Source organism: Pseudophryne corroboree, chromosome 5, assembly GCF_028390025.1.
Source record: "Pseudophryne corroboree isolate aPseCor3 chromosome 5, aPseCor3.hap2, whole genome shotgun sequence".
NCBI lineage: Eukaryota > Metazoa > Chordata > Amphibia > Anura > Myobatrachidae > Pseudophryne > Pseudophryne corroboree.
Genome location: NC_086448.1, coordinates 432,964,760 through 432,971,916, shown reverse-complemented (window position 1 = coordinate 432,971,916; position 7,157 = coordinate 432,964,760).

Below are 7,157 nucleotides of genomic sequence, written 5' to 3'. Positions count from 1 at the left end.
ACTGAGTGATCTGGGTGATCTTTGGTGGAACGTGATGAGCACGGTCTGAGTGAAAACGTGCAAGTGTGATAAAGTTTTCGTTGTATTACGCTCTGGCTGTTTTGGAGCACAGTAGGGAGACTCCAATGATCCTACCATTTATGGGCAACAAGTGTCTATAAGTGGTACGATTGGACCGCACGGTTGTATGTGTGACCAATAACGCAACGTGATATGAGGTAGTATATCCATGCGTAAATCTTGCCCTCATACGTGTTGTAGAGAGCACATGCAAGCGTGATTTGTGTAAAGAAGGGAATTTTCACTGGTCTCTCAGGAAAATCTCTAGAGATAGGGCCTGTAACGGTTACACGTGTCTGCTAAAAGGGGCGGATTCGTTGTACTCGGAACAGAAGGAGTTCAGTGGAAGAGCTTTAAGGATTTCCACCGTAGACTTCTGTGTTTGGTGCATTTTAGGAAGTTTTTCTGTGTTAAAAAGGTCCACAATAGTAGCCAAGTGCACAACACAGGGACGTTCAGCAGTCAGGGTTCAGACTGCAGAGGCTTGCAGACCCCGAGGGTCTGCTCGGTTAGTAATGTGGAGGAGGTATGGTCCCCACACTGAGACCTTTTGTGATGAATGGACACGAATGACTGCGGGGGATAAGGCACCATTTCCCGGGATAGGTAGTTTTGACTTAGAGGTATTGCATAATTTAAGGCGAAGGATCTGTCTCATAAAATCCTGGAAACAACGAGTTAAACATAATGATTGTTTACAGATATGGCTACAGGAAAGTGACATGCAAAGAAATGTAACTTACATACCTAACTTTCATCCTGAGAGGAGAGACATGGCAATGGAGAGGATTATGGTTGCGGAGAAAGGCACGATGGGGTGCGATAAAAGTGCACTTAGTAACTATATTAAGAATGAATGTAACAAACGTAATAAGGTTTATAAAAATGAAAGTGTTAAATGTACAACTATTAACCCATGCAAGTCGCACCCCTTGTTAAACTTTCCTCAGGAACACCAACAAGAAAGTGAGCCCAGCACAATGTCGGAGCCTTTTCCAGCAGCCATCACACAAGACATCCAGGTGGACGCGACCAAATCGGTAAAGACTGTAATCAAACCCCCTAACGGAGGGTCAGGTGAGGTCGTATCCACAGGTACGTATGGTATTATACATCACGCACAAACAAATGTACCTCATATCGTGGAATCAATTCAGAATGACGTTACTGGACTTAATCCTGTCAAGGTAATTGCAGTACCAAATGGGAAAACTGACTCTTCAGGAGTCACTCCTGTCAGGAACATCGCCATGTACTGCCCCTTTTCCCGAACAGAATTAAGAACAATTCTGTCTGAATTTCCTGATCCCAGGAAAGACTTAGTTGCTTGTCAAAAAATACATTAGAGTGCTAGGAAACACTGCAGAGCCAAATAACAAAGATTGGAGGACAGTTTTGAGGGCATGTTTACCCCCCGATGTTGATTCATTGAAATTTATCGCTGATTGTAAGCTAGATGAGGAAGTACCACTAACAGACAAGTATAACCAAGATAATGTAAAAAGAATCAATCTACAGTTAGGAGTATATTTTCCTACAGTAGTAAAGTGGAATAAAATCTTTACAATAAAACAAAAAGAAGGTGAATCCGCATCAGAGTATTTTCACCGGGCTCTGCCGGATATGGCTAGGTACACTGGTATAGATGACATTGAAACTAACGTACACCACAGAGAGGTAGCTGTGTCTGTATTAATGGACAGCTTAAAAGACACACTAAAAATTAGGGTACAAACCTCTATACCTCATTGGAGAGGTATCTCGGTGGCTGCATTAAGAGAGTCCGCTATCGAGCATGACCAAAATATCCAAAGAACCAGGGAAGCACAGGGAGAGCGGTTGATGGTACTGAGCATCCAAGCACTAGAGGAGGCATCAAGTCGACCGGAACCCCAGGCCCCTAGCACATGGAGAAAGCCAAGGATTTGTTATCATTGTAGAAGAGAAGGGCATTATGCCAGCAACTGTAATAACCCACATAAAGTCAGACCCCCTAGACCAAGAAATGAGCAAAATTATAACACACACAATTATAATCAGGGATCTTTTAGGAAGAATTTTGGGCCACACCCATGATATGTAGTCAGGAAAGGTGATCATTAGGACTGATGGTAAGCCTGAAGTAACGGTTAATAAATTGGGAGGTCATTCACTGAAGACACAGGAATGACAAGGTGAAACGTTGTAAATGTATTTGTGAAAAATGTTTTTTTTTTCTCTCTCTCTCCCCATCTCTGACGATTATTAGTAAGGACTCAAACATTGCATATCCGCTTGGTCTTTGCAGAAGTCTACCAAACCCCAGCATGACCTATCCGCATCAATGTATCCTGGCCAGATACAGACAGTGGAGTAATGCAGGTGCTGGTGGGGAGGGACTGCGCAAGGAAACCATTGGACATGTAGATATGACAGCCTGATGATCTGACAATGTTTAAAAAAAAAATGTTCGAAAAATGTTTTTTTCTCTTTTCCTATTGCTGGTTATTGTTGATTTATGTAATATATATATGCATATGAATTGTTCTCTCCCTTTTGTTTTTTTTATTTTCCTCTCTTCTCACTCATGTTTTCATGGTTTAAAGATGGTATGTCATACATCAGCTAGACAAATGGTAATGCAAGATTTTTGCTCCTTACAGAAAGATCGCTGGTTTGGAAGAAATATTGCATCACCGGAATGTTCGTTTGGAAGACTGAGAGACAGCACCTTTGAGATGACAGCAGAAAAAGAAGAACAACAAGACTAGAGAACTTAATTATCGTAACAAGTTTCTCTCCCCCTCAAACTGTTTTTCTGTACCCCATTACAAATTTCTTCTTTTCTCCTCCTGTAAGATGGACTTGCCACAAGAGACTGTGATATGGATTTTCCTGTTGACCCTGATGTTGACCAGAGCAGTCTGTTTCGGTGAGAGTACCAGTGAGGTCGAGAAAGAAGTTTTGACACCAGAAAGGTTCCAATGACTAAGACGGAGGTGTAAATTTCCAATAGCAACACAAGCACCGAACAAAGGCGAGTACCGGAAACAATCTAACAGCCATGTTATTTGTAAACATTTTTTGGGGATTGTTAGCTGAAGAAAACTGTATCTGTAGGCTCTGTGACAACGTAGTTGAGGATGGATGCATCAAGAAATGCCAATCCAGTTTTAATATCCACATGGACCGGCATCCCTTGAGTGACTATCACTCCTTAGTGGGTAGTGTGCTAAATCAAACAGATTGTTGGGTATGCTCTCAAGTACCTCAAGGTCATAGCAAATCAGGACTAGTACCATTTCCTTTAACGATAGGGGAGGTACTTGAGCTAAGTGGTGGGAGGCCGGTGGACAAGAGGTTTAATATCTCCAGTCCTCCTAGTTTGAAGCTCCACCAATATCATGTGGATAGATCCCTCATATGCTTTAACATTTCCAATCCCCGAAAGCCGGGAAATTGGGAAGTGTCATGGAGTAACCAAACCATGACCTTTTCATATAGAGCAGATAGAATGCCGACAGATACAGAGCTTATACGCCACATAGCCAGTAGAGGAAAATCTTTCCGATATAGGTATACCCTAGGAAATAGGATTACGAGAGTTGGAGAGGTATCACCAGGATACTGTGCACATATCGTACAAGCTGATACGTGTACTAGACAGATGGGAGAATTAGGGTTAGGAGATTTCACATGGAAGATGTGTAATATGGTTATGTCCTACTCCGTCCCATATGTTCTCCCCGATGATGCATATTTCATATGCGGGAGGAAGGCGTATAAGTGGCTTGCCCCAAACTCTGAAGGATTGTGTTATATTGGAAAAGTATTGCCTGAAGTAATGACTGTATCACATGCCAAAATGAAAGATATACACCGTGTTGCCCAAGCTCCTTATACTCACACCCATTACGAGCACGTAGTTAAACGGCACCTGATAGAAAGAACAGAGCATCCGGCCTCTTACATGATCCATGAATCCACCGGGATTCAGTTTCTAATCGCGTTAGACATCACTCGCACCGCCAGAGGAGTGTTGAATTATAAATACATATCTGCGCTCGCAAATTTGTTAGACAATATCACAGAAATGTATGATGACACGTTTAGGTATACTGGAAGAGAACTTCAAGCTTATAAAACAGAACTGGTTCAGCATAGAATGATTCTCAATTATCTCACTGCAGTGACAGGTGGATATTGTGTCACACTGGCAACGCAGTACGGCGTGAAATGTTGCACATATATTACAAATAGTACCGAGGACCCGGTCGAGGTCATAGACCAAAAGATGGACGATATTCTCCAACTGAAGTGGGAATTTCGCAGGAGACACAATCTCACTCTTGCTGCTGTAGGTAATGAGCTGACTGGTTGGGTGTCATGGTTGAACCCGCGAAATTGGTTCACTGGTTTAGGAGAATGGGCTCAAGGAGTCATAATGGATGTTGGGAAGTTTCTCCTATGTATCTTAGGTGTTATCATAATGATTGGCTTAATATTTAGATGCGGTCAGGCTTTAACGAAGTGTAAACGAAGTACCAGGGTGATGAGTTTAAGGAGTGAGGAAATTGTAATTCCAATGGATTTGATTTATGACCCAAATGTAGAAACAATGATGTGATGAAAATGCGATTTCTACGGTCCGTTTCTTTCACCTGTTTTTCCGTTTTCTCCAAGGTAAAAAGACCCACTTGGACGAGGAATTTGATGATCCTGTATACAGACAACTGATGGATTAAAGAAGAAGTTTTGACAACCTTATACACAGATATTTGATGAACTTTGCCATAGATCCCCAGTTTCCCTAGAAATTTTAAAATTACGCTAGCCCAACACTTTTGTAAATCTATGGACATTGACAAAGCTTTTTGCCCACACGCCTTTTGGCAAAAGCACAAAGAAGACTGCATTCAACAGACACCGAACAAGACTTCAACCGACAAATGTTCATTTACCTGACATAGAATACCACTGCATTTACCGTAATTATGTCTTTTCTTCATCTCTACAACCTTCAGGTAATTACACACATAGTCAATAGGGAATACAGGCACAGATATCAGCAATCACATATTCCCCCATTCATGTATCATCAACTAAAATGTGCTCCCCATTTGTTACAACCACAGCCGAAAAGAGCTCGGTAAAGTTTGACAGCCCATCCACAGACCCGTACCACGGGATAAGAAGGAATTCAAATGTATACTTCGCAATGCCTCGAAGCTTGATTTAAAACACGTACGGCACGATGATACATGACCCCCAAACACGGATTCATACACACATGCTTCTGCTATCTCACTAGGTCATACCCTTTTCCTACCTTCTCCTCTCCTCCCCTACCCAACCATGGAAATGTATTAACCCCTGACATATATTTTTCTCGTTTTGAAATGTTTTAGGAAGTGGCAGTTATTGTTGACTGCCAAAGGGTGGACTGTCAAAGTCAGAAAAATATCACGATGCACACTGCCATATTTGCACCTCATATGTGTCCCTGCTGCGCATGCGTGCGCTCTCCCGTGCATGCGCATACTCGCTGTTGCGGGCACCCGCGGGCGCGCAGTATGTGCATTTACGGTAGAGTTCATGTGTTCGTAGCGTGCGACTCAATCGTTACATATTTTCACTATATAATGTATTTTGTAGATCATGGTCCCTTTGATAGATTCTGAAAGTTTGGTTAATGTAGCATGTTCATGGACAGAGAAATCCCTCTTTGTTTGATACGAAGGGTCGGACAGGAGTAATACTGTGGTGTTTAGTATCCATCGGAAGAGTATTTAATTAGCAATATTCCGGTGTTGGTTTGAAGCGGATTAATCGCTCGTGCGAATAGTTATGGACATAAGAAGTTTATATCCATTTACTATTATTTGCACTTACTTATCCATGCGGCGGGAAACCCAGTTTCCCACCCACCTGAGCAGTTGGAAATCGTCACAGCCCACCTGTATGAATCAACCTATGACCTTTTGTTATAATGCGAGGAGGAATTCCTGTGTCCAATGAACAATGAGATTGTAGGGACCATTGAATTGTATTGTGTGTGGGGCATAAATAGACAAGCCGATCACATCCAGCTCACTCTTCAACGGTTCTCATTACTGAAAATCGGGAGCTGGATGTCCAGAGGCGCATGCGATCGTTCCCCTTGTGCGTAAGTTTTCTCCGCAATCATATTGTCTTTCTTGTTATTATGGGCCATATCTCTCTCTCTCTCTCTCTCTTCTCCTTTTTCTTTCATTTTCCCTTAAAACGTAATTGTATTGTATTGTATTTACTGTGTAGTTATCTGGTTAGTTAGTCTATGTTATATTGTAGTGTGTGACTTGTAATTGTATTATTCTTTTTCAAGTATAACATTCATATTAGGCGTTAGACCCTAAGCACGGTATTTGTGTATTTCTTATAGTGTTAAGTATTCTCAGAGTGTCGGTGACGCTCGAACAGCTTTTAAGTTAATAAGGTTACACGGTGTTGCATCTACACTCAATCTCTGCACCAAGGTTTACTGCATAATACACTGTTTTATGGCATAGTTACAAAGGTTTAACATTGTGAGCGTCTGCGCCGCTGGTGATCTCCTCGTGGTCTCGAGCGTTCGCATCGCTATAGCAAATCATTACGTTAGTCGGCAGCCAATAGTGTGCCTGCCTGTGATCTCTTGGCCGTGAGCGAACGTGACGTGTGAGCGTCTCGACCTCGGCTAAGCGATTGCTACGCAACGTGCGTACCCTTACGGTACTCCATACGTCAATAGCGTACAGTGTTCTTAGGCCTCTTAAAGGGTTTTAAATAAGATAAATATTTAGCTTTATCAGTGCAGAGTTTTGCTGACCAGTGACCACCAGTATACGTTGTCTCCCTGAAAAATGTTCCATATCTGTGCTCAGTGTACTGCATATATCTGTGCTCACACTGCTTTATTGTGGGGACTGGGGACCACCAGTATATTATATAGGAGGAGTACAGTGCAGAGTTTTGCTGACCAGTGACCACCAGAATACGTTGTCTGCCTGAAAAAGGTTCCATATTTGTGCTCAGTGTGCTGCATATGTCTGTGCTCACACTGCTTTATTGTGGGGACTGGGGACCACCAGTATATTATA